This window comes from Choloepus didactylus (genome assembly GCF_015220235.1).
Source record: "Choloepus didactylus isolate mChoDid1 chromosome 26 unlocalized genomic scaffold, mChoDid1.pri SUPER_26_unloc1, whole genome shotgun sequence".
NCBI lineage: Eukaryota > Metazoa > Chordata > Mammalia > Pilosa > Megalonychidae > Choloepus > Choloepus didactylus.
This window is the reverse complement of record NW_023637614.1, coordinates 3,428,599-3,455,888: the sequence shown is the minus strand read 5'-3', so window position 1 is coordinate 3,455,888 and position 27,290 is coordinate 3,428,599. Positions and strand designations below refer to the sequence as shown.

The 27,290-nt window shown below is 41.4% G+C and overlaps 1 pseudogene; it reads left to right on the top strand.

Moving 5' to 3' along the window:
- The first annotated feature begins 3,514 nt into the window (after positions 1–3,514).
- LOC119525724 overlaps positions 3,515–27,290 on the top strand; it is a 33,870-nt pseudogene continuing 10,094 nt past the window's right edge.

Sequence of the window (27,290 nt, the reverse complement as noted above, 5' to 3'; positions counted from 1 at the left end):
GCAAAGTTCACCATTGTGTTTATCATTTGATGTACCTTAGGCCACCATCATCCATTGAAAATCTTGAATATTGTTGCTGAAAACATCAGTGTTCAAGTGTCCATTTGTGTCCCACTCTCAGTTCTTCCAAGTACACACCCAATGAAAGGGTTACAGGACCACATGGGAAACCCATTCTTCACTTCCTGTGGAACCACCACACTGTTCCAAATGGTCTGCACCAGTATACTTCCCCACCAACAGGCAATAGGAGGATCCCCCTCCACATTTTCTCCAGCACCTGTATCTCTCTGTTTATATTTTTATTTTTTAAATTCAGGTATATTGAGATATATTCACAAATCATGCAGTCATCCCTGGTGTACAATCAACTGTTCACAATACCATGATATAGTTGTGCATTCATCACACCAATTTATTTTTTGAATATTTTCCTTACACCAGAGAAAGCAAGAATGAGAGTAAAAAATAAAAGTAAAAAATAACACCCAACTTATCCCCCTCCCACCCTATTTTTCAGTCAGTTTTTGTCCCCATTTTTCTACTCATCCATCCATAGAGTGATTAAAGTGAATGTGATCCATAAGGCTTTCTCAACTGCAATGTCACAATTGCAAGCCTCATTGCCATACAATCCTCTTCAAGGGTAAGGGCTACTGGGTTGCAGTTTGATAGTTTCAGGTATTTACTTCTAGCTATTCCAATGCATTAAAACTTAAAAATGGATATCCACATAGTACATAAGAATGCCCACCAGAGTGATCTCTCAACTCCATTTGAAATCTCTGAGCCACTGAAACTTTTTGTTTCATTTCACATCCTTTAGGTCAAGAAGATGTTCTCAATCCCATGAGGTCAGGCAAAGATTCATCCTTTGTAATCATATCCTGCATTGCCAGGAAATTTACAACCCTGGGGTTCAGATCCCACACAGAGGGAGAGCAGTGAGTGAATCTCTCCATTTGGCTTAGCTAGAAAGAGAGGTCACATTTGAACAACAAAGAGGCACTCAAGGGGAGATTCCCAGCCACAACTACAAGCAGGTTTAGCCTCTACTTTTCAGTAATGAGCTTCATAAGGGCAAGTCCTGAGATAGAGGACTTAGCACACCAAAGCACCAGTTCTCCATGTCAGCACCTGAACATATTGATTACTACAAGAAAAGGTTTTTTCTTAAACAAATAATAAAAAAGATAATAAAAAATAAAATATACAATTCATAGAAGAGTAGGGTCAGGCAACCCCATTACCAAGAATCCCATATCCCTCCCTTATATACCCCTCTAATACACATTTTTTTAAATTATACAATAAATATCTTTATTTTCAGCACTGAATTGTAAAGGAGCAACACACAAAGAACCATGCAAAGTGCCTTGGAAACCAAGAGAAAAATAGATCTTAGCTTTATAAATATATTCCCTTGTGAACAAGAGATTTACTTTTGCAGACATTCTTCCATAATTCCTTTGAGTTTTGTATGTTGTTGACAGTTTGCAATTATGTCTGTACATTAGTGTACCTTACAGTAATAACACTTTCTGTTTTAGAAAAAAACAACACTCCACATTTAACATATAGTTCCACAAATGATACTTTTCCCTGACCAGTTGAAATTGCAGAGAGTATTTCTTTAGAAACATAAGCAGAACCTGGAACTAAATTTTCATATAGTTTATACTATGATTTGGCACTTTTGAAATTAAATTTCCAAAGTATTATTTGAAATTGCATGAGAGAAAAAGAAAACATCAGTCTTATTTTGGAGACAGTGTAAATTTGTGAACAACCACGTCAAGGCTAATTTCAACTTTTCTTTGTATAATAAATGTCAATTAGTAGTCCAGCTATTTGCAATATGTAAATACTGTAAATAAACACAATAACTGAAGTGTTTGTTATAATGAATCATCTTCAAGGTGATTCTTTACTTCCTCTCTAAAAAGGTAATTATTGGAAATCCCTGATCTACAAATAATTTGAGATTATTACACCCAGAGAATGCTACAGAATATATAAAGCATAAATAAATGAAACTTAAAAGTCTAAAAAATCCCTGTAGGGGACAATTAAATTCATTTTTTAACAGTAGAGGCCATTAAATAGCAGTGACAGGATTTCTTAAGAAAGACCCCAATAGGTCATGATCTGGTAGTGAGTATTCAAATAAGCTTGCATCCCTAAATTTCCCATGATTTTGTAATTATGAAAACACAAAGTTAAGAGACCATAAAATTTCTAAATAGTCCCAGATTTTTACATGTAGATATATTTTAAATTCATCTGACTGGATTCAATTTTAAAAGGTTAATGTGAATTCAGCAGAGCAATGAGTTTTTATGTTCCTATGATCTTATAAACAGATGAAACTGGATATAACCATGAGGAGAAACTTAACATTAATGTATGATAATTAATTTGAATATCAATATTTAAAAATAGCTATGTAAAATTCAAACAATTACATGATTTTATCTATAAACAAATACACAGAACAAAGTAAGAAATTTCTTTGGGATCCATTAAGCAATTACTAAAATGATAGGTCAGGGTGAAATTTTTGAAGCATCCTTAATTCCACTTTCTAATTGCATTTTCTTCAGAATCTTTACATTTTAGGGTTACAATGATGAAATTCAAATTTTTGCATCTTCTAGGAATAGCAGTGAAGGATATGACTCCAGGGATGAATCTGGATCTCACATAGTGGGGTTGAGAATATTGTTTTTTCCAAAAGGGTGAGACAAACTGAAACAAAATAAAGCTTCAGTGGCTGAGAGATTTCAAATTGAGTCAAGATGTCACTCTGGTAAACATTATTATGTGCTATATAGATAACACTTTTTAGGTTTTAGTATATTGGAATAGCTAGAAGTAAATATCTGAAACCACCAAACTCCAACCCAGTAGCCTTCATTCTTGAAGATGATTGTAATACAATGTAGCTTACAAGAGATGACAGTACAATTGTGAAAACCTTGTGGAAAGTGAAAAATAGGTGGCAGTGGGGGGGCAATTTTGGTGCTCTTTTTTATTTTTATTTTTTATTCTGATTCTGATTCTTTCTGGTGTAAGGAAAATGTTAAAAAATAGATTGGGTTGATGAATGCACAACTATATGATGGTACTGTGAGCAGTTGATTGTACACTATGGATGACTGTATGGTATGTGAATATATCTCAATACAACTGAATTTTACAAATGCATTTAAAAAGGATAAAAACTGCACTCTAGAGGCAACTGTATTGCACTAAGCCCCATACTCCCTCTTATATTGAAACCACTGAACTGCCACTGCAGTGAGGTAGGAACATAATCAGCATCAGTCCCCTTTCCAAGCTTGACAAGTGACTGTTATTTTACAGTATCCCCAGTTGCTGTCCTTGGGTTGTTTTTTTGCCTCAATGAGGTAATAGGCTCCTGTTGATGACATCTAACCCAAGACCAGCTGCAGCACTGCCTCACCATGACCTGCAGCTTGTTGAAAACAGGTTATTGGGTCCTTCCCCAGACATGTGGAATCAGAATCTCTGGGGCTGGGGACCAACTATCTGTGTTTTGACCAGCCCTTCATGGGATCTGGATGCAGGTAAAGTTGGAGACATCTTCCTTGCCCACAAGCAGGCAAGTATCCATTAAGTGACTGGATAAATGTTTATGCATATGGCCACCTGGATCATCCTTTATTTTCTTTTAGTGCAAAATGCAAAGCTCACTTCTACATCTGATGAATGAAATAGATTCTAATTCTAAGAGTCAACCAAGGACCAAGTCTGCTAGCCCCAGGGGACCATTCAAAGCCCATCTGTTTACCACCAAGGCTCACAATTCACAATCCAAAAAGAGCTGGGATGGAGCTTGCCTGGGTGTGTCCCCTTCCCTGCCCCCTTCCCTGTCCCTGTGCCAAACTGTTGCTCTTGGGGCAGCCAATCAGGACTCAGCACAGATGCTGTGTGCTTGGCAACTAACCTCAGGTGTCAAGTGCAATCAGGAACAGGGGCTTAGTACTGGATGTGGTGTCCATCCACCCAGCAAAAGATGGCCATGCCCACTTTTGCTCAGCACTTGTGACCCCTCATCCCTGCAATATAGAACCCCAGGGTGAAGGTGAAGGGACCAATGGTAGTGTGGCTCTGCAGTGTGGGGGAGCTCCCGGGGTCCATCATGGGGTCATGTGTTGGGCATGAATTTCCAGTGAGGAGGGTTCCCAGAGGTCCATAAAACCGTGGTGCAGCAGTGACTTACTGCCACTGAGGGTGAGGAGCAGGGTTGCATCATGGTGGTGTGGGAGCTGTAGGAGCTGTGAGGTGAGGAAAAGAATAAAATCTGTGGTCCCTGCCAGATCTTGTTTGTAGTCTTTGTTATGTCAGAGTAGTTGTGAAAGTAAACGAGCAACAGCTGGTTAACAGTCTTTACCCAAAATATTCAAAACAAAGCAAGGGAAGAGAGAACAGGTTTGTGGGAGAAACAACAATCTAATAATTTCCAAGGGAAATTTTAACAATTTCCAGATCAATTTTCCTTGCATTGAGAAATCTGAATTCTTATAGCCAGTATTGTCTGTAAATCTAAAGGAACCATATCATTACAGGTAAACATGTCTTAATTTTGCTTTACGTATAGCTTTCATGTTGTGACTTGTTCAAAAATCTTCAAAGGATTCATGTTTCTGTAGAGAAAATTACAATTAATTTAGTATGTTCAAATTTCAGTCTCAGGTGGTCCAATGCCATTTTTTTGTTACACTTACATTTTATTTGCTTCATAAATCCTCTGATAAAAGAAACTTTTCCTGAAATTTCAGATCACACAGATTTATAGAGTCAGACAGAATCCCATTCAGAATGTTGAAGGAGCTCTAACAAGAAAGTGGAAAGAGGGAGTTCATATAGGGTTAATGTGGAAGCAAGTGAAGAAATGTTCTGGGTGGCTGGCATTAAGTTTCCATTTTACATGGGGTAATTATAGTGGGGAGCAGTATACGTTGCTTAGTATGGTATGCTTGTTCTATTCTGATTAGCTGGACTGAAATTAGTTTTATCATCGGTGTTATCAGCAAAACTACCGAGTGTTCCATTTTTTTTCTCAGAAAACCTCTCAATTGTTTCTGTCCTCTGGAAAATCTCTTATCAGAAAGGCATCTTCTCCTGGCAATATCCATCTTATTTTAGTTAACCCTTCTTCACGAAGCTGGACTTACTAGATGCAGTTCATCCAACATTCCTTATGTTTCCATTCCAGACCATGGAAAATCCTTTTTCTCTCACTATTTTACTTTAGTTCATCTTTTAAATTGTACATTGCTGACAGATTTGGAGAATTCCAAACTACAGTGAGCACTTCATTCTCAGAAATTCAGAAGCCCTTGTTTAATCCAGAAACACATGAGATTTGCAGGTGGTCTTTTAATTATGAACCTGTACATATTGTTTTCCCAACAAAATAACTAAACTAATATTTTGGTTTATTCTATCACTTTAAAGTTGCTATTCTTTAGAAATTGCTTTCAGACAAACTCATTATTAAATGATCCATAATACTTTTAGCTAACCAAGAATTGTATATATTTGTTGCATTATGAAATGCTTTTTCATATTCAGAGACTTAAATATTATCTTCTGAAACTCTTCATCTGTTGCTAGTTATGACAAAGCACTGTTTATCCTGACTTCTGGATTTTTATCTTTTATGTGGTAGTCATTTTTTGTATGCAAATGAAAATGTAACAACATGAGAAAATACAAGTGTTTTCCTGCATTTTTTTTTCTGGTATAATAGCTGTGAGCTGAACCAGATAACAGCAGAAGTAAAGGTATGGCAAAGGCTTGGCAAAGGCAGGCAAAAGTTTTATCAATAGATTTGGAATTCTCACTGTTCTTTCCAACCAAATGGCTTGTTTGCACCAACAGTATAATAATATTCATGTAGGGACAAAAGTTACAAGCAAGCATATACGTAGGGACTTCCCTGGAGAAATGGAGAGGCATCATCACTGAAATTGTGAGAAAACAGTCATTCTCTTCATGAAAATATATACATGAATTCAAAACACAATTACAGAAGAAATGACAGGACTTAAATATTATGTATATATATTTATCAAATATATACAATACACATGAATGTCCTAGTGCTTCCTTTTTACTCAATTCTGAATATGCAGCAATTATCATTTTGAGTGATGCATTATAGTAATATTGATAGGATGTTGTGTGATATTTATAGATGACAGTGCAGATTGCAGTTAAATGTTAATCTCCCATAGAATAAACATTGAAAAAATGGTATTACTTTTTAAAAGAAACTAGTGCTTCCACCAATAAGGTTGGTGATTTTTGCTTTATTTTGTTTTTAGGATATGTTATAGAAATTTCAGTAAAATAATTTTCACTTTTTCTTCATCTACTCATTCATTCATTAAAGAAAAAATGTCTCAAATTGATATGCAATTCATCAAACAAAATACTTTCTTTACTGTATCTGAGGGATTGTCCGGCGCTGCCCCGCTCGGTCCCCGGTTCCCGGCCGGCGAGGGGAAACAGGGAAGGAGAGAGAGAGATGCAGACTGCGCGAACTAACCTGGTCATGAATCACGACTCGAACCACACGGCAGTTGTGAAAGCAAGCCCTTTACTACAGCTAGATGAACATTCTGTGTTACTGGTTCCCACACGGGGCACGGCGCCTCGTGGGAGAGCAGCCTCGATGTGGCCGTCAGGCACGGCTCCTTGTGGGCTGTCTCACCCTACCCCGTCCGGGTAAGACCTTTTATACACAATTAACAACCAATAAGCTTCTAGGCTAGTATCGCGTATACAGGATTTCGATTGGTAGGAGCGGGTGGCGGATACATGCGTCACTATGCGGAAACAGGATGCAGGCGCCATCTTGGCTCACTCGATGGGCGGGGGTAACTCTAGAGCAGGCTGCAGCGCATACGCTAGGCCCGATTCGGGAGGCGGCTTTCCACATCTCCCCCTTTCTTATTTATTTTTGACCCAGTGTCTCCAGTGATGAGCGTGCTCCCGTGAACCCAAATGGTTCACAACCTCTTTGGTGCTTTGGGGAGTCTGGACTAGGCCTCAGCCATCCAGCGGCGGAGCCTCTAGCACCAACCAGAATGCTCACGTCATATGGAGACCGGAGAGTCCGTAAGCTGGAAGCAACGTGACTCTCCCTGCAGTGCTTTGCCTGGCAACTGGGGAACAACGACGGGGGCAGGAACAGCAGTAACCAGAGTCGGGGGTGTCACTAGGTGTCTCTGTGCAATGGCTAGGGTCCAGTCTGGCCACAACTAGGACTCTGCCCTAGAGACCCACCTGAGACAAAATTATGACTACTGGTGTCGCCTTTTACACCCGAGAAACAGCCATGCGATTCGCTACAAATTTTGCTCCAAAGCGCCCCACCTGAGGCGACCAGGAAGGGGTATGGTTAATAAATCGGTCACTATCGGGGGTAACAGAGGTGGGAGTCATAGCCATCATAGTGGTAACACGCAATTGCTGCTGCGCTTGAAACAGGCGTTCTAGCAAACATTTAACAACGACTAATCCCACCAATAATTCCACTGCAATGAGGATCCAATTAGTTAAATTGGGCCAAGAGAACCAGGAAGAAACACTGTGCAATAGTTTCTGTAGAACCTCGCCTAACCCGGAGAGATCGACTTTAACGGGTTTTAACTTGATCCCCCCAATTGTGTCTAAACTAGATTCCACCTGTTGGGAGAGATTAACAAATTCAGGAAAATATGACCTTTTCAGCCAATCAGAGACTCTGGAAATGCTTCCGGTCACGTTGGCCCTGACAGGAGTGACACAGAGTTTAACCGTAAGCCACCGGGTGTCACATGTTTGCTGAAGCACTCTCCAGAGTCCATCTATTTCCAGTCCAAGTTCATCTATCTCCGCTTGGAGTTTCTGAATGGCCTGGAAATTTAAGTTCAGCATCTGATTGTGGCGGCGTAGCACGTCTCGGGTAAGGTTGACCAAGCCATTTACCATTTCCATCGTTATGGCGAGCTGCCGATCTGTCCATGCTTGTAGCACAGCCTGCCCGATCGTTGGGACAAACAAAGAGGAAGCTACACTGGCAGCATTCGATAGCCATTCTTTTATGCCTCTTGGACGCCTAGACTTAGAGAAGGGGATATTGTTAAGTGAAACAACTTGAGAAACAGGGCCAACCCAGTCGGTTGCCTTGACGGGGAGCCAGACATAACTTGGGCGATACACTAGGATAGCGGGGCGGCGAGGCATCCGGGTCTTTGGAACGGTTGCAGACTGTAGGAGCAAGCCCTGGAAGGAAAAGGCACCTTTGAGTCTCCTTTTTACTCAAGATCCCTTCACAAGACTGGCGGCTCTTCCCTGTAACGTTAAGAAATTCAAGCAAGACTCCCTTACTTAACTCGCCATTACCAGTTTCACAAGTAGCATTCGCCGCAACTGTGGTGTTGACAACCTTGACAGAGAGGTTAGCAAAAGAGAGGATCAGTGTGTCATTGGTGAGGGGGAAGGACTCGTTGAAGCTTGTGGAGGAAATATAGTTCCACTAAAAAGAAAAAGGCAGATTAGAAGGATTGCTATAGGAGAGCAAAGAACAGAGTTACCGATCCTCTTTTTGGGCAACCGCGGGGTGGTCAGTCCTACTATTATCGTCTTGTCGGTCGTCGCCATCATCAGCAGGGTCGGAGGCTTGGTCTAATGGTTCAGGTTGTATATTCGTTGGCGTTTCTGACAGCTGTTCCTTGGCTTCTTCAGGTGATGTCACGGTTCTCACCAGTCTTTCCGGAACCCACACTGGTTGACGTCCTGGTTCCTGGGGAAAAACACAAACAGAGCCTCTGGCCCAGCTGAGCACCGGGTCAGGGCCTTTCCACTGCCCCGACAGGACATCCTTCCAACGGACTAGACCTCTATGCGGAGGACTCGGGGTGGTGTGTTGCAGGGCAGGTGTCATTCCTTGTGAATTTTCGTTTAAAAAATTATATGTGAGCAAGGCTACAGACAGTCGAGCTTTTGGGGACAGGCCGTGGCCTATACCCTCTTTCTGTTTTTTAAGCAAGTCTTTGAGAGATCTGTGCGCTCTTTCAATGATTCCTTGCCCCTGAGGGTTATAGGGGATGCCATATTTTAATTGGACATCCATGTTGTCACAAAATTTTTGGAAGGATTTACTAGTGTAGGCAGGCCCGTTATCCGTCTTTAACGTCTTTGGCTTACCCCAAGCTGCCCATGCAGCAAGGCAGTGTGCAATGACGTGGGAGACTCTTTCTCCTGGTTCAGCAGAGGCAAATAAAACTTGGGAGCATGTGTCCACCGACACATGTAAGTACTTGATCTTACCATACTCTGAATGATGAGTGACATCCATCTGCCAAGTATCCCCTGGGGTGAGACCCCTAGGGTTGACCCCAACCGAGGGGACTGCTCTCTGCTCTGCACAATTGTTGCAGGCTCGGACAATATCTCGAGCAGCTGCACGTGGTATGCTGAACCGCTTAGCTAGGGTACCTGCATTGATGTGAAACTTGGCATGGAATTCTCGGGCTTGTTGATACGGTACCAGCGTCGGAAAGATGTGCAGCTGTCGAGTGGCTACATCTGCGCTATGGTTCCCCTGGGCCATAGGGCCAGGCAAACCTGTGTGGGCTCTAATATGGGTTATGTAAAAAGGGTGTTGCCTGGTCCATATAACCTCCTGTAGTTTGGCAAAGAACGTCCTTACTGTAGAGGAATGTTTAACAATGCCCACCGTTTCTAAAATTTGTACAGAGTTCACAACATAAGCAGAATCCGAGACGACATTTAAGGGCTCGGAAAGGCTTTCCAGGACTGCAATGATAACCTGCAGTTCTACCCATTGAGGCTTTTGTGGTTGGAAGAGCACTGTTTTAGGAGTGTCCCCCTCCACACAATACGCCCCTGTTCCAGAGCTGGAGCCGTCCGTGTATACGGTGGGGGCGCCTGCTAGTGGCCTAGGAGAGGTTACTTTGGGAAAAATCACTGGGTGCCGGGTGACAAACTGCAAGAGAGGAGCCTTAGGGAACTGATTGTTAATGGGACCAAAAAATGTACACCGGAGAATGGCCCATTGATCTATGCATCCGGTGAGTATCTCAAGCTGCTGGGAAGAATAAGGCACCCTGAGATTTTTGGGCTGCTGACCGAAATGCTGCACAGCCCTTTTAATGCATTCTAGGGCCAAGTCTGCAACCGCTGTAGGATAGTGCTCTAGGACTTTTTTGGGGGAAACTCCAGGGTGGACCCAGAGCAGCGGCCCCCGCTGCCACAGTACCGCAGTGGGCTGTAATTCTGTCGGCAGCACGCAGGCTTCAAAAGGCTCATCAGGGTCTATTCTCTTCAATGCAGCGCCACTGAGCGCCTGTTCCACCTGGCATAGTGCTCGCCTTGCCTCTGGAGTGAAGCTTCGAGGTGAGTTTATATTAGAATCCCCCTTCAACAGGTCGAACAAAGGTGTTAGTTTGACATTGGGTATTTTTAGGTATGGACGGATCCAATTGATATCCCCCATGAGTTTTTGTAGATCATTGAGAGTGTGTATATTGTCTAGCCTGAGAGACACCTTTTGGGGGGAAACATGAGTGGGTGCGACTTTCGCCCCCAGGAAAGTGGTAATGTCAGTCATTTGGATTTTTTCAGGGGCAATCTCTAGGTTAGCTTCTCTAAGACTAAGGACTAAATGTGACAAAACTGTTTTAAGAAGATCTGTGTCTCTATGGGCTAAGAGAATGTCATCCATATAATGGATGATTTTCACTTGAGGGAACTGCTGCCGAGTGCTAGCTAGCTTCGCAGCGACATACAGCTGGCACATGGTAGGACTATTAGCCATGCCTTGGGGCAGGACTGTCCATTCAAAGCGTTGACAGGGCTCCTCTTGATTACTAGAGGGCACAGTAAAGGCAAACTTAGGGGTGTCTTCAGGGTGGAGCGGAATAGAAAAGAAGCAATCTTTCAGATCTATGATGAAAATCGACCAGTGCTCCGGTAATGCCGAGAGGAGGGGCAGTCCCATCTGAACGGGCCCTAAAGGCTCCATGCAATCGTTAATAGCTCTTAGATCATGTAGCAGTCTCCATTTACCAGATTTCTTTTTTATTACGAATATAGGGGTGTTCCACGGTGACGTGGAAGGGGCGATATGGCCCTTTTCTAGTTGTTCTGATACTAGGGCGTGCAACGCTGCAAGTTTTTCCTGTGGCAAGGGCCACTGAGGCACCCACACCGGAGCCTCGGTTTTCCATTTTAGTTTTATAGGTGTGGGTGGGAATCTCTCCTCAGTGGCCCCTATGAAAAACCCAAGCCTCGTCTGTCAGACTTGGGGGCAGCTTGTATAGGCTCCGCACGTCCGTGCAGTGAAGCTCCTAAACCCTTGCCGGGGGTATACCCCATTTCTTTTAGCAGTCGCTTAGAGGTTGGGGAGTAGCCGCTAATTAAAGTAACGTCCATTTGGGTCAGAATGTCTCTTCCCCACAAAGACACAGGCAGGGCTAATACATAAGGCTGGAAACTGCCTTGGTGTCCTTCTTCATCGGCCCAATGAAGGGCAGCTGCACTGAGCATGGGCGCTGAAATTTGGCCTATTCCTCTAATGGGCTCTTCCGCCCTGCTCGTTGGCCAGGTGGGGGGCCATTCTTGTTGTCTTATGATAGACCGATCGGCCCCTGTATCGAGCAGGCCCAAGAAAGATCTGCCTTGCACCTTAATGGTTAGCATAGGTCGAGACTCCAGGGACATATGGAGTCCCTCAAAAATCGCTCCACTGGATCCGAACCCTTTTTCCCCTCTCTGTCTGATTCTGCTTGGAAAGACTGCATGTAAGCTGGGTAAGAGCAGGAGCTGCGCCAGCTTATCACCTTCTGCAATGACTAAGGTGCCCCGCTGAGATTGAACCATAACTTGGGCACGGCCTGTGAAATCTGAATCTACAAGTCCTGGTATAACTGTTAATCCTTTCAGGGCCGTGGATGCTCTTCCCAATATGAGCCCTACAGTACCAGCCGGTAAGGGCCCCTTGAAGGAGGTCCCTACTAACTGGACACCCATGAAGGGGGTTAGTACGAGTCTGGAGGTGGCACAGAGGTCCAGTCCTGCTGAGCCGGGGGACGCACGAATTTGATCGGATCCTGTGTTGTCGAATGGCATGCAAGGGGGTCCGTCGAAAGGGCGGACCCCCTCTTCCCGTTTTTTGGAATCTGCTCGGGGCGGCCAGAGAGGCGTCTACCCTGCGCATCGAAAACCGATTTACAGTCTTCTGCGCGGTGGGGGCCTTTGTGGCAACGGCCACACGGCCTGGTTGCTGCACCTGGTTCGCCAAACCGTTGAGTGGCAGGGGGCTGACGTCTATTGGGACAATCTCTCTTAAAGTGCCCTGATTGGCCACAGCCATAGCACCCGTTAGACTTTGCCCCTAAGGTTCTCGGGCTTTTTGTAGCCACCTGTAGGGAGCTGGCTAGCATGGCAGCTAGACCTGCATTAGTTAAAGGGCTGCCAGCATCTCTACAGAGCCTGACCCACTCTGTCAAATTTTTTGCTCTGTTTTGTGCCAGGATAACTTTGCACTCCTTGTTGCACTGCTCAAAAATCATTTGCTTAACCACAGTCTCTGCTACTCCTGGATCTGAGAAGATTCTCTCAGCTGCGGTTTGCATCCTGGCTACAAAATCCGCAAATGGTTCTGTGGGGCCTTGGTGTATATTGCTGAGTGAGGCCTGAGCCTCTCCCTCACCTGTTAGCTTTTTCCAGGCACCCACAAAACAGCGGAAGATCTGGGCATAGACCTCTTGTGGGAAACCCGTTTGGTTCTGGGCATGGGCGCCTCTCCCCAACAGCATGTCAGCATTCCACCCGCCACGTCTCCCCGCCGCATTCCTTGCGGCCTGCTCTTCAGCTAACTCCTCAAACCATGCTTTCCAATCTATGAATCGGCCTGACGGCAAGCAAGCACGGGCTAGCTGAAAAATATCTGCGGGTGTATGATTTAGAGCAGAGAGGTTCTCGATCATGTTCAAGGTATAAGGGGCATTGGGGCCATACTGATGGACGGCCTGCCTCAATTCCCTCAATAGTTTGTAATCATATGATTCGTGCCGATTGCCACCTTGGGGATTGATAATAACCGGGTACATTTCTGAGACTGGCTGCGGCTCAAGTGGCTGGTAGCCACCCAGCATGCCAAAAGGTCTAAATGTTGTGAAAGGGTTCCATCTCCAGAAATGTCTCCCACCACTACCTAATGGCAAAGGGTCCTGAGGGCCTGTATACTCGGGCGGGGGGTACGGCAAAGGTTGCCCCTCCCCTGACCGACCCATCGGGGTTTCCGGGTCTGGCAGCAAAGGATAATTACATTTACTGGGCATGGCCACTAGAGGGAGCTCTCGGCAAGGTCCTTTGGTGGGACCGCCCAAGGCGTCAGTTGGGAGCTGGGGTGTCCCTGGGGGTGCAGCGGTAGACATTGGCGGGGCGGAAGGCCGCACGGGTGTGGCGGGAGGCTCCTCCCACTCAATTAGCGGGGATGCTTCCGCCTTCTCGTCAGTATCGCTATCTGACTCTGAGTCAGAGTCACTGGACTCCGGCGGTTTGCCCTTACAGGAGCCGTCCGCTGACGAAACTGACTGGGTTTCTTGGAGCGCGCACCGTGCTTCTTGCAAGACAGAGGACGGGCTTAGGCCGGTAGCCGATTCTAGTTCAAGGACCGCACGGACGGTCTCCCATACGGGTACTAGAATCGGGTCCATACACACGCCCGTCTGGCGCGCTCGGTCTATGTCGCGACCGAGCTTCATCCAAGAGGGTAGGCTAAGGCTGCCGGTGCAGGCAAACCAAGGGGCAAAAGTATCAACATCATCAAGAAAACGCTGAAGGGAGCTTTTCCTGACCGAGATACCCCGTTGTTTCAAAAGGTTCTTTAAGGGAGCTAAGAGAGGTGAACTTCCGGACTGCCCCATGATTGCAGTCGGCACTATACTTCAGTCACTCGGAGAGCTCTTCCGAGTCCCCCGGGGTCACCTGAAAACCCACGGGCCCTAACTATCATGTAATAAGACGCACTCACCTTCTCGCGTTGATCAGGCGCGGGAAGTCCGCCGTAAGCTCGACGCGCAGCGCTGCTCTCCTCACAGAGGGACCGTCGAGAGCGAGGCAGGAGGAGGAGCTTCCCCGTACGGGCCACCACTTGTCCGGCGCTGCCCCGCTCGGTCCCCGGTTCCCGGCCGGCGAGGGGAAACAGGGAAGGAGAGAGAGAGATGCAGACTGCGCGAACTAACCTGGTCATGAATCACGACTCGAACCACACGGCAGTTGTGAAAGCAAGCCCTTTACTACAGCTAGATGAACATTCTGTGTTACTGGTTCCCACACGGGGCACGGCGCCTCGTGGGAGAGCAGCCTCGATGTGGCCGTCAGGCACGGCTCCTTGTGGGCTGTCTCACCCTACCCCGTCCGGGTAAGACCTTTTATACACAATTAACAACCAATAAGCTTCTAGGCTAGTATCGCGTATACAGGATTTCGATTGGTAGGAGCGGGTGGCGGATACATGCGTCACTATGCGGAAACAGGATGCAGGCGCCATCTTGGCTCACTCGATGGGCGGGGGTAACTCTAGAGCAGGCTGCAGCGCATACGCTAGGCCCGATTCGGGAGGCGGCTTTCCACAAGGGATTACTTGGAACAGCATAATAAAATATTTATTGCTTTTATACAAAACTGCAACCAAATTAAACACATACATCAGCCTGTAATAGCATATGCTAAAGAGTTGGTCTTGGCTGCCTGAACAGAAGTTCTGGGGTCATAAAGGGGGGAAAATCACTAGGTAAGTGATACCTGTAGAACTAACTAGATGGAGATTGGGAGGGGGAAGGAATTTGAGGCTGAGGAATACATATGCAATAACTTGTGATACAAAGAATAGTGACCAGTTTGAGGAACAAAAAGAAGCCAAACCTAGACAGAGTAGGAAAAAAGTGTTGGAAGAGACATCCAGTTTCAGTTCTAACATGTAAAGAGCTTGCAGTTATCACAACCATAATTATAACAAGTTAGATAAATAGAATCAATATTTTCTTGGACCCATCAGAGAATGGAGGTTGCATGTCAAACAAAGACCCCCAAATCTGGGGAAACACCTGCATTCAGAGAGAGACAGCCAAGATCTACTTACCTGGAACAGAGAATTCGGGAGTGTTCTGCTCGTAGGAACACTTAAATGGTTATTTTGATAAATAAATTAAAAGTTGAGTAAAGACTAGCATGTGAGAAGAATTCTTAGGGATAACACCTTACAGGGACCCAATCAAATGTGGGCTTTAACTCCAGCAAATATCCCCAGGTTCTCATGGGAGTTCAAGAAAGATCTCATAATCATTGCAAAATAAACCTGAGGTGCTGTATATAATAAAGGCCTACTCTTGAAGCAAGACTTGACAGAGCATTGTCAGCTGGGGAAAGGCTGGGTATACTCAACAGGGTCAATGCTTCAAAAAGTTTAAGAATACTGCAGCCAGGGATGAGAATATGGAGTAGAGGGGAAATGCTGTATTTTGAAATATGCATAGATCCTGTATTTTATTAAACTCTTTCTCCCTAATTTTAGCATGGGTGACTTTCCATTTCCCTCATTCCTTCTATATTTAACTGAAATTCATATGTAATACTTCTTCCTTATTTACTTATTTGTTTCCGTATGGACTCATACTTACTTCTCCTTATTAAAATCTAATACAGTTGTCATATATTTTCTCTCTAAAATAGTCAACTAAATTTTTATTGAATTGCAAAACAGTGTTTTAGGAAAAGTTTTCTAGGGAAATGGGACTGACAGGAGATACATGTATATGTATTAGGTAAATATGAATCTTGTTAAATAGGAATTAGCTCACATGACTTGGGATGGGCAAATCCAAATTCCATAAGGAAAGATGCAAGCTGATAACTCCAATGAAGGTTTTACGTGAATTCCACAGGAGAAGCTGGCTGGCTGAAATAGAGATGGAAATTCTCTCTTCTGACTGCTGAAATCATCACTTCACCTTGTAAGGCCTTGAACTGATTGGATGAGACCTCTCATTGTTGAAATAAATCCTCATCAGTTGATAGATTTAATCAGCCACAGAGACAATTAACTTACTGACTTAAATCCATGCAACATCCTCACAGCAACTCTCAGACCAATGCTGGCTTGATGAAATAATTAGATACCCTAATATGGCCAAGTTGACAGATGAACCTCACCATCACACACAGATAAAGTGAACAAATAAGAATAAATGACTACATATTTTCACAAAGAGAATTTAGAATAGTCATATGAAAATAGTATGCAATTAATATTCCAGAAGTCCCCATTGGAAACCAAATTAGTCATTATCCTCTGCAAGGGTAACTATTATTCCACCGTCTAAGATAGGAAGCAGGTTTCTAATTTTTCAGTTGTATAATTTGTATTTTTTGAGGCATTGGTCCAATTGATATGGATTACCAAATTGGCATAATGATTTTTAATGTATTCTTGCATTAGCTTTGCCTCCATGATCAATAGTGTTGTAAACTCTATTTCTAATATTTCTCTGTTTTCTTCCTTTACCAATCTAGCTAGTAACATATGCATTTTCAATAATATCTTCAGAGCATGACCATTTCACTTTTGATTTTCTCTGTTTTGTTCCCCCTATCATTGATTTCTGCTTATTATATTTCTTCTTTACTTCCTTATGTTTGATCTGCAATCCATTTTCTCCTAATGATGGAAACATCCGGGATTGATTTTTAGCCTCCTGTTAATTTGTGCATTTGAGGCTATACATTTACTTCTAAACCTGGTTTAGCTATAGATCACAAATCTTGATATATCTATTAAAATACTTTTAAATTTCAGGTGTGTTATAAACTTTGACTCAGGTTATTTTAGAAGTGTTCTATGCATATCAGTTGCCAAACTCATTTTCAGATTATTTTATACTCATTAATTTTTGCCTTGTTCTTTGGACTGAGTGGTGTTAGTCATCCACTATGATTTTGGATATATCCTTTTATTTCTTTTACTTGCATGTTTGGAAGCTATCTTATGTGTATAAAGACACATTTAGCAGCCATCTCCTGGCCCTTGCCTATCTTACCCTTTTCTGTTGTGTGAAGATAACTCATTGTTTCCATTCTTCTGTCCTCAGGGGATGTATTGGGCCTAATGGAGTGGCCTGACCAAGCTGTGAACTCAGGGATAAATCCCTGGAATATTAGCTGCTTATCAGAACGGGAACCACTAGTGGCAGGTTCCCCTACCCCTTACTCAGTGAATACTTTTGACAGAAAATTCACATGAAAAATCTATTAACCTCAGGCATTTCATTTCTACAGCTTTTATGTTGCCAATTCTTCAATATTGTATCTCTCAACCTTGATTATCTGATCCAGATTTTGTGCAATCCTCATTGCTTTTTAGAAAAATTAAACAAATATATGCATTTGCTCATTTTCTTGTACCCTTGAAGGATTTTGCTTTCAGGACTTCAGGCATTGAGCTATAATATACAGCAGTCCATTTCCACCTGGTTTCATAGCATACATAACATAAAGATAATAATATTGTATCTCTAAATCAAAATCAATATTTTCTTCAAGATATTTTGAATACCCAGGCCGGCAAGTGGAATGTTTGGGACTGTCCATTTACTATATTCTGCAACCAACTCTTTTCATTAATCAGTAGTTAAATTATCTTGGCTAAGGGGGACATGGAATCAACATTAGCAACATAAATATTATAACATGGTATCTTTAAATGCAGATCAATATTTTGTTCAATGATGTGGACACTGGAGATAATCCATTATGATATGATTGAGTTAAAGGTGACAGTTCAGTGAAAAGGCATACTGAGAGAAGTGTCATCAGCTGACACAATTAACTGTGCTTTTGTAATCTAGTTGAGGTTGATATCATATTTACAACTTACACTTGAAAATTGATGCTGTCCCACCAAAATTTATGACTCAGGAGATCAGATTACATGCAATTCTTGACCAATATTTCTGTAATTACTGTCACTTGAGGAACCAAGAAAAGACAGGACACTCTTAATAATCAGTAGCAAGTCAAGATCTATTTTCATGAAAAATATTATTTCCTGAGTTGTGCATGGTTTTGTTCCAAAACCCTAAGATTAACTCATTCTTCATATTTTCTTGGTCTGCCAGAAGATAATCCCATTAAGTCATAAAGGCAAAGTTGCAATGCTCCACACCCTGTATCAAAGGCCTGCTGGAGATTCTTATCTTGTATTGACTGAAAGCTGGAATCATGAGTGATATGTTACTGTAATAAACCTAAAAGTACATCACCACATGTCATGGACTCCTAGTGTCACCTCTTCTAATTCAGATTACATCATAAATATTTTCTTTATTGACAAATAAGTAGATAAGGTAATCAATCCTTCATTCCCATATTTGAGAGTTGTTACATGTCTTTACATTATCATGCCAAACATGTAAGTTGGAAAACTCTGAAAACCAAGGTGCAGAGTAATTTATGGAGCTGAGTGGCACACATGGGAGAAGAACTAAGTTACTGCTCAAAACAAAGTGGAGGGGAAACAGTTGTATATATACTTAGAACAAAGAAAGGGTATGGGCAGAATGGAGAGGGGGAGGCATGGAGGACTTGAGCTATGTGAGTTCTCTGGGGCAGTGTGTCCTTGGATACCATAAATCTGCAAAATCTGCCAAAGCATAATGTTTGTGTAGGAATGGGACTATTTGATGAATAGAAGCAGATTTTCTGGTGTAGCATGACTTTTTATCATGGTACCTCCTTTCCTGTAGAGGCAGTGGTCTTAATTAGCACCACAAAGTGTCTTGAACACATTAGCCTGCCTTAATTGCTTTTTGTTCTTTGTAGTTTTCTGAGGAAAGTGAGAGTTCAAGTAATAGTAAAGCTATTTACCATTCCAAATTCACTTATGCTACAATCAATCCAAGCAAATGGCAAACTTCATGGTTGCTGGTTCATGGATACAGTAGAAAAAGGGTATCTTTTGCTCTACTGTTACATTCTAGAGTGTTACAGATTGCTAAATCTGACAAAATGCAATATACCAGAAATGAATTAGCTTTTATAAAGTTGATTTATTAGGTTAGAAACTTACATTTGTAAAGCCATAAAAGTTGCCACACTAAGGCCTCAACAAGAGGATACCTTTACTGAAGAATGTCTGATGGCATCTGGAACAGCTGTCAGCTGGGAAGACAGTGTGGCTGGTGTCTGCTATTTCTTTGCTCCCAAGTTGCATTGCTTTCAGCATCTGATTCCAGTGGCTTTCCCTTTAAACATCTGTGAGTTCTCACTTAGATTCTATGGGATAAATTCTGGGTTACTTATTTTTGCTTCTCTCCAATCTGTCTCTTGCAGATTCTCTGGACTCTCTCCTTGTATCTCTAGGGGCATTTCTGTCTAATCATCTCTGAACTCTCTCAGATCCTGAGAGTAATCCTTGCTTCTCTCAAGGGCAATCTCTGGATTATGTCTCTTAGCTTCTTATGTCCAAGAGTCTGGGTTTGTGTCATCTCTGAATGCTGTCTCCTCCTGAACTCTAAAGGACTTCAGTAAATGAATTAAGACCCACCTTGAATGGGTAGGGTCATATCTCCATGAAAATAACTTAAAAGATCCCACCCACAATTGAATGGGTCATATGTCCATGGGAACAACCTAATCAAAATTTCTGCCCAAAATAGGTCTGCACCACAAGTGTGGATTTAAATAACATAGTATTTCATGGGGTTTATAACACATTCAAACCAGCACATAGATACAGCACAAAAAACCTGATTGAGGGAGTGTAAATCATGTTCAGAAACATAGATTTTGATGACTCTGAAATTTTTTCTTTAGCTTTCCATTCTCAGAAATATAGAAAGGTACAATAAATGCTTGGGATGGATTTTGAGTATCCTTTAGCCACATCTCTACAATAATTGTTGTCAATAGAATTTTAAGTGGATTAAAGTATTAATAAACTGCATTATAAAATGAAATTCACAGGTCCCATAAAAAGATATTGAAAAGTAAACTTCTATTCCTGCAAATGTCAAACAGAATATGAACATTGTTTAACATATAAATGGCTTTCTTATACACTGGGGATAAATGTCAAACTATAATGTACCAGTTTGTATACATCATGTCCCCCAGGAAAATCGATGTCCTTTGATGCAAACTTGTGGGGGCAGATATATCAGTGGGGGTTAAGTTGGAACATTTGGATTAGGTTGTTTCCATGGAAATGCACCCCACCCAACTGTGGGTGATAACTTACTGGATAATTTCCATGGAATTGTGAACCCCACATTCAGCATGGGCCTTGATTAGTTCACTGGGGAACTATATAAGTTTAGATGGAGGGAGTGGGCTTGCTAAAGCCAAGATGGAAGCTTTGAGGAATGCACAGGAGCTGATAGAGGAACTGCAGTTTACAGAGACACTTTGGAGGTGGCTTCAAAAGCTGACTTTTGCTCTGGAGATGCTAAGAGAGGATAAACACCCCAGGATCAACTGAGGGTGACATTTTGGAAAGAAGCTAAAGGATTGAGAGGAATGTCCTGGTAGAAAGTCATTTTGAAACCAGAACTTTGGAGAACATGCCAGCCATGTGCCTTCCCAGATAACAGAGGTTGTCTGAACACCATTGGCCATCCTTCAGTGAAGGTACCAAATTGTTGATGCATTAAGTTGGACACTTTATGGCCTTAAGACTATAACTATGTAACCAAATAAACCCCCTTTTATAAAAGGCAATCCATTTCTGGTGTTTTGCAATCTGGCAGCATTAGCAAATTAGAAAATATACTAATCCATGACATGTGATCTTATACTTTATCCATATCCCAGGATTCTACTAGATAAGAATATGTGGTTCCTGAATATATTAACTATTTTGGGCAGGCTTATAAGTTTCTCTTTCTTTCCTGTTTTAGTTTAGGGGATATCTAGGAATCAATAGTGTTGGTAACAGAAGAGGAAGAAAAGGATAATGTCTGTTGGAATGAAAGTGTAAAAGACAAGATGAGATTGTCTCTGATAGAAATCAATTTTGGAAATCCTAGAATGTCAGTTTAAGAAATCTAAACCCATTGTTTATCTCTAGATAATGTGTTGTTGCAAATAACAACTGAACATGTGACACAGAGTTGTTTTAGGAACATGAAACCAGTGAGGACAGAAAAATAATGGATTAAGATACTATTTTAAACATAAGGAAAATTAAAACAGAGGTACCCACAGACTTAGAATGACATGTGAAATAGCAAATTTTATTATGAAATATCAAGTGTGCTTTATTAGAAAGTCAACAATGAGAAAAAAATGCTTGTTCATTAAGGTGCTTGATATAAATTAAGAGATTGTCATAGAAAATACAGGGTTAGCAATTTAACAAAAGAATGCACTGTTCCAGTTTCCTAGGCTACTCAGCACAAATACAATGAAATGGTTCAGCTTAAGCAAAGAGAATGTATTAGCCTGTCGTTTGAGACCAGGAAAGTGTCCAAATCAAGCAATGTTGTCTTCCCCAAGACCAGTTGCTGGTGATCCTTAGCTCTTCTATCACATGGCAGGGACATTGTGGTGTCTCCTGGTCTCTCCCTCCTCTTTGGGGTTTTGTATTCATCTTCTTGCTTCTGTGGTTCTCCCTGTCTCAATTGCCTCCTCCTATAAAAGATTTCATTAATAGGATTAGGATCCATCCTGCTTGACATGGGACATTCCTTAACTGAATAACCTTATCAAAATTTCCTACTTAAACGTATTAGAGAACTTGTTTTTCTGGCAGACATACAGCTTCAAATTACCACACTGTTGCTTCAGTGGAACTTTTCTAGCAGAGAAAAATATAAATTGATAATATCACAAATAAAATATACTTATTTCCATAGTACAGAGATGATATATGAATAAAAAGTATATGCATATATCTGTCATTCTTGGCTGATAGATAGTTCCATTAACTTGGATGCCTGTTCACACTTTAGCTTTATACATTCTTCAGGGGTATGACTATATTCAATTATGTTAATCAAATGTATATTTTACATTATATTCATATCTCCAGGTTACCTTCTATATTAGATTTTCATCTTCCTTTATTTTCTCTAATTTTAAACTAATTTCTTTATAGATAGATCTTAAAGAAATAGTATTTAAGGGAGGAAATAAAGCCAGGTGCCTACAATATTGAGTAACTATTCATTCAACTCAGTACTATAAGAATACTTAAACTCTGATTCATGTGTGCTATTTTCTACTTTATCTCTTTGTATAAGGCTTCATGGAAATTTTATACATCAAGTTTACATAGAAAGGCAAATAGGTTCTCAGAAGATTGGACTTACAGTATATCAAAAAAAGATAATTTAGGGGATGTAGGGACTAAATATTTTGGCAGCAAAGTTGCTCTTATGTAACTTAAAAATATTGAATGGACTAACGAAGTAAATGTTACCTATCTCAAATTCACATAAATTTTTCTCAAAAATTGTGTCAACTTCATGAAAATATTTCAACCTTACAAAATAATTGAAAGTACAGTATAATATATATCCATATATTTACCAGAGTTAGCCCAATTTTAACATTTTCTCAGTCCCTCAAAATATTTGTCTCTCTCCCTCCCCTTCCTATCGATTCTATTTCAATATCTACCCATATCTATCCACATGCATGTGCACTTTCAAACACAAGTGACTTACAAATAATTCATGAAAAAATTCATGTATGTTCCTAAGCATATTGGCTGAATTGTGTGTGTATATAGGAGCCCATAGTGATTCTTTCAATGTTAAGTTTGTGGGATTGCAGAACAATCATGCATATAATACATGTTTTCCAGATACAACACAACCAACAACAACTTGTTTTGTTGTGGAACATTTGTTACAATTGATATTTTTAATTTTTAATTTTTTTTTAGTTTTTATTGACATTGCTCACATACCATACAATTATCTAAAGATCCCAAGTGTACAACAAATTGACCATGGTACCATCATACAGCTGTGCATCCATTATCACAATTAATGTTTTTCAATTTTTAGAACATTTTCATTATTCCAGAAAACAAATAGACAAAAAAAGGGAATCTCCAATCCTCCCATACCGCTAAACACCCCCATCAATTCTTTTTTCATTTTTATTGAGATTGTTCAGATACCATACAACTATCCAAAGATCCAAAGTGTACAATCACTTGCCCCTGGGCACCCTCATACAGCTGTGCATCCGTCACACTTAATTTTTGTTCAATTTTTAGAAACTTTTCATTACTCCAGACAAGAAATAAAGTGAAAGATGAAAAAAGAAAAAAAGAAAAGGAAACTCTAAACCTCCCCTATCCCTAAACAACCCCCCTCAGTTGTTGACTCCTAGTATTGATATAGTATGTTTGTTACTGTTTATGAAAAAATGTTGAAATACTACTAACTGTAGTATATAGTTTGTAATAGGTATATAGTTCTTCCCTATATGCCCCTCTATTATTAACTTCTAATTGTATTGTCATACATTTGTTCTGGTTCATGAAGTGATTTCTAGTATTTGTACAGTTGATCATGGACATTGACCACCATAGGATTCAGTTTTATACATTTCCATCTTTTGACCTCCAACTTTCCTTCTGGTGACATATATGACTCTGAGCTTCCCCTTTCCACCTCATTCACACACCATTCGGTGCTGTTAGTTATTCTCACATCTTGCTACCAACACCCCTGTTCATTTCCAAACATTTAAGTTCATCCAAATTGAACATTCTTCTCATACTAAGCAAGAGCATCTACATTTCTTCCACAAGGCAGGAGGGAGGGTCAAAGAAGGTAGAGAGGCAAAAGAAAGAGGAAACAAAAATTGACAGCTAGGAAGCAGCAAAAGGAAAAATAACCTTAAATCAAAGTAGAATAAAGAATCAGACAATACCACCAATGTCAAGTGTCTAACATGCCTCCCCTATCCCCCCCTCTTATCTGCATTCACCTTGGTATATCACCTTTGTTACATTAAAGGAAGCATAATACAATTATTCTATTAGTTACAGTCTCTAGTTTATGCTGATTGCATCCCTCCCCCAATGCCTCCCCATTTTTAACACCTTGCAAGGTTGACATTTGCTTGCTCTCCCTAGTAAAAGAACATATTTGTACATTTTATCACAATTGTTGAATACTCTAGATTTCACCAAGTTACACAGTCCCAGTCGTTATCTTTCCTCCTTTCTTGTGGTGTCTCACATGCTCCCCATCTTCCTCTCTCAACCATATTCATAGTTACCTTTGTTCAGTGTACTTACATTGTTGTGCTACCATCTCCCAAAATTGTGTTCCAAACTACACACTCCTGTCTTCTATCACCCTGTAGTGCTCCCTTTAGTATTTCCTGTAGGGCAGGTGTCTTGTTCACAGTCTCTCATTGTCTGTTTGTCAGAAAATATTTTGAGCTGTCCCTCATATTTGAAGGACAGCTTTGCTGGATACAGGATTCTTGGTTGGTGGTTTTTCTCTTTCACTATCTTAAATATATCACACCACTTCCTTCTTGCCTCCATGGTTTCTGCTTTTCTCTTGCTGCTTTCAGGATTCTCTCTTTGTCTTTGACATTTGATAATCTGATTATTAAGTGTCTTGGCGTAGGCCTATTCATATCTCTTCTGTTTGGAGTACGTTGCGCTTCTTGGATCTGTAATTTTATGTCCTTCATAAGAGATGGGAAATTTTCATTAATTATTTCCTCTATTATTGCTTCTGCCTCCTTTCCCTTCTCTTCTCCTTCTGGGACACCAATGATACATACATTATTGTACTTTGTTTCATCCTTGAGTTCCCGGAGACGTTGCTCATATTTTTTCATTCTTTTCTCCATCTGCTCCTTTGCGTGTAGGCTTTCAGGTGTTTTGTTCTCCAGTTCCTGAGTGTTTTCTTCTGCCTCTTGAGATCTGCTGTTGTATGTTTCCATTGTGTCTTTCATCTCTTGTGTTGTGCCTTTCATTTCCATAGATTCTACTAGTAGGTTTTTTGAACTTTTGATTTCTGCCATATACATGTCCAGTGCTTCCTTTACAGCCTCTATCTCTTTTGCAATATCTTCTCTAAACTTTTTGTATTGATTTAGCATTAGTTGTTTAAATTCCTGTATCTAAGTTGAAGTGTACGTTTGTTCCTTTGACTGGGCCATAACTTTGTTTTTCTTAGTGTAGGTTGTAATTTTCTGTTGTCTAGGCATGGTTTCCTTGGTTATCCAAATCAGGTTTTCCCAGACCAGCACAGGCTTAGGTCCCAGAGGGAAGAAATATTCAGTATCTGGTTCCCTGCGGGTGTGTCTTAGAAAATTGCTCCACCCTTTGATGCCTCGTGTCACTGTGCTTTTCTGCCCAGCAGGTGACACCTGTTAGCCTATAATTCTTGACTGGTGTGAGGAGGTATGGCCGTGTTCCCCCAGACTCTGGGGTCTGGTTCTGAATGGAAAGGGCCCCACCCCTTTCCTCCTAGAGAAGACAGACCCCTCAGGTGGAGGTCATTAGCATTTCAATGGTCTTGCTCTCTGCTTGTGCTGTCTCCACCCTTCCCAGAGTCACAGCCCTGGAAACTGAAAATGACTGGGGCTTTCTCCACTGAGTTGAAAAAGAAACAGATAGTCCCCTTCAGACCCAGTCCAAGGTCACTCTCCAGCTCTCCCAGGTCAGTCATCACCCAAAGCCTCTGTCTGTTTTTTGGGGCTGCGTACCTGTAGTGAGCAGTTCACACTCGCTACTTAAAACCCCAGTTGGAGCTCAGCTGAGCTGTATTCCCTTGCTGGGAGAGAGCTTCTCTGTGGCACCACGTGGCTCCGCAGCTCGGGCTATGGGGGAGGGGGTCTCCCGACCTGGTTCTGCAGGTTTTACCTACAGATTTTATGCTGTGTTCTCGGGCATTCCTCCCAATTCAGGTTGGTGTATGATGAATGGATGGTCTCGTTTGTCCCCCCGCAGTTATTCTGGATTATTTACTAGTTGTTTCTGTTTTTTTGTAGTTGTTCCAGGGGGACTACTTAGCTTCCACTCCTCTCTATGCCACCATCTTGCCTGAGTCCCCATTAATTATTGAATCATAGATTTGGTATAGTACATTTGTTACACTTGATGAAAGAATGATAAAATACTACTAACTGTAGAATATAGTTTGCAATAGGTATATACTTTTCCTATATGCCCCTCAGTTATTCACTTCTAGTTATAATGTCATATATTTGTTCTAGTTCATGAGATGGATTTCAAATATTTGCACAATTAATCACAGACATTGTCCACCACAAGATTCACTGTTTTAAACATTCCCCCCTTTTAACCTCCAACTTTCCTTCTGGTGACATATGTGATGCTGAGCTTACACTTTCCACCAGCTTCACACACCTTCCAGCACTGTTAGTTGTCCTCACAATGTGCTACCATCACCTCTTTTCATTTCCAAATGTTTAAGTTCACACTAGTTGAAGTTTCTGCTCATAATATGCAACAACTCCCCATTCTTTAGCCTTGTTCTATATTCTGGTAACTTCCATTTTGTGTCTATGAGTTTACATGTTATACTAAGTTCATATCAGTGAGATCCTGCAATATTAGTCCTTATGTGTCTGTCTTATTTCTTTCAATACAGTGCCCTCAAGGTTTCTTCATCAGCCCGTTTATTAAAGATGGTTTTATTCACACACCATATACTCCATCCTAAGAAAACAATCATTGATTCCCTGTATTGTCATGTATTTATGTATTCAACACCATTCCCACTATCTATATAAGGACTTCTCCATTTCTTCCACAAAAAAGGAGGAAGAGTCAAAGTATGTAGAGACAAAAGGAAAAGAAAGAAGGAAGAGAGAGAAAAATCATAGCAGCTAGAAAGAAACAAAAGGAATGAGAGCATTAAACTCAAGTAGAGTCAAGTGGCAGGCAATATCACCAATGCCAGAAGTCCCATAACCTTCCCGTATGACCCACATATGTATTTATCTTTGGTATATTGCCTTTGTTATATTAAAGGAAGCATGATACAAGGTTTCTGTTAATTATAGTCTCTAGTTTGCATTGATTTAATTTGCCCCAGCCCCACCCAAATTTTAACACCTTGCAATGTTTACATTCATTTGTTCTACCTCACATAAAAACATATTTGTACCTTTTATCACATTCATTGAGAACCCGAGGTTTCATGGACTTATACAGTCCCAATCTTTGTACTTCATCTTTT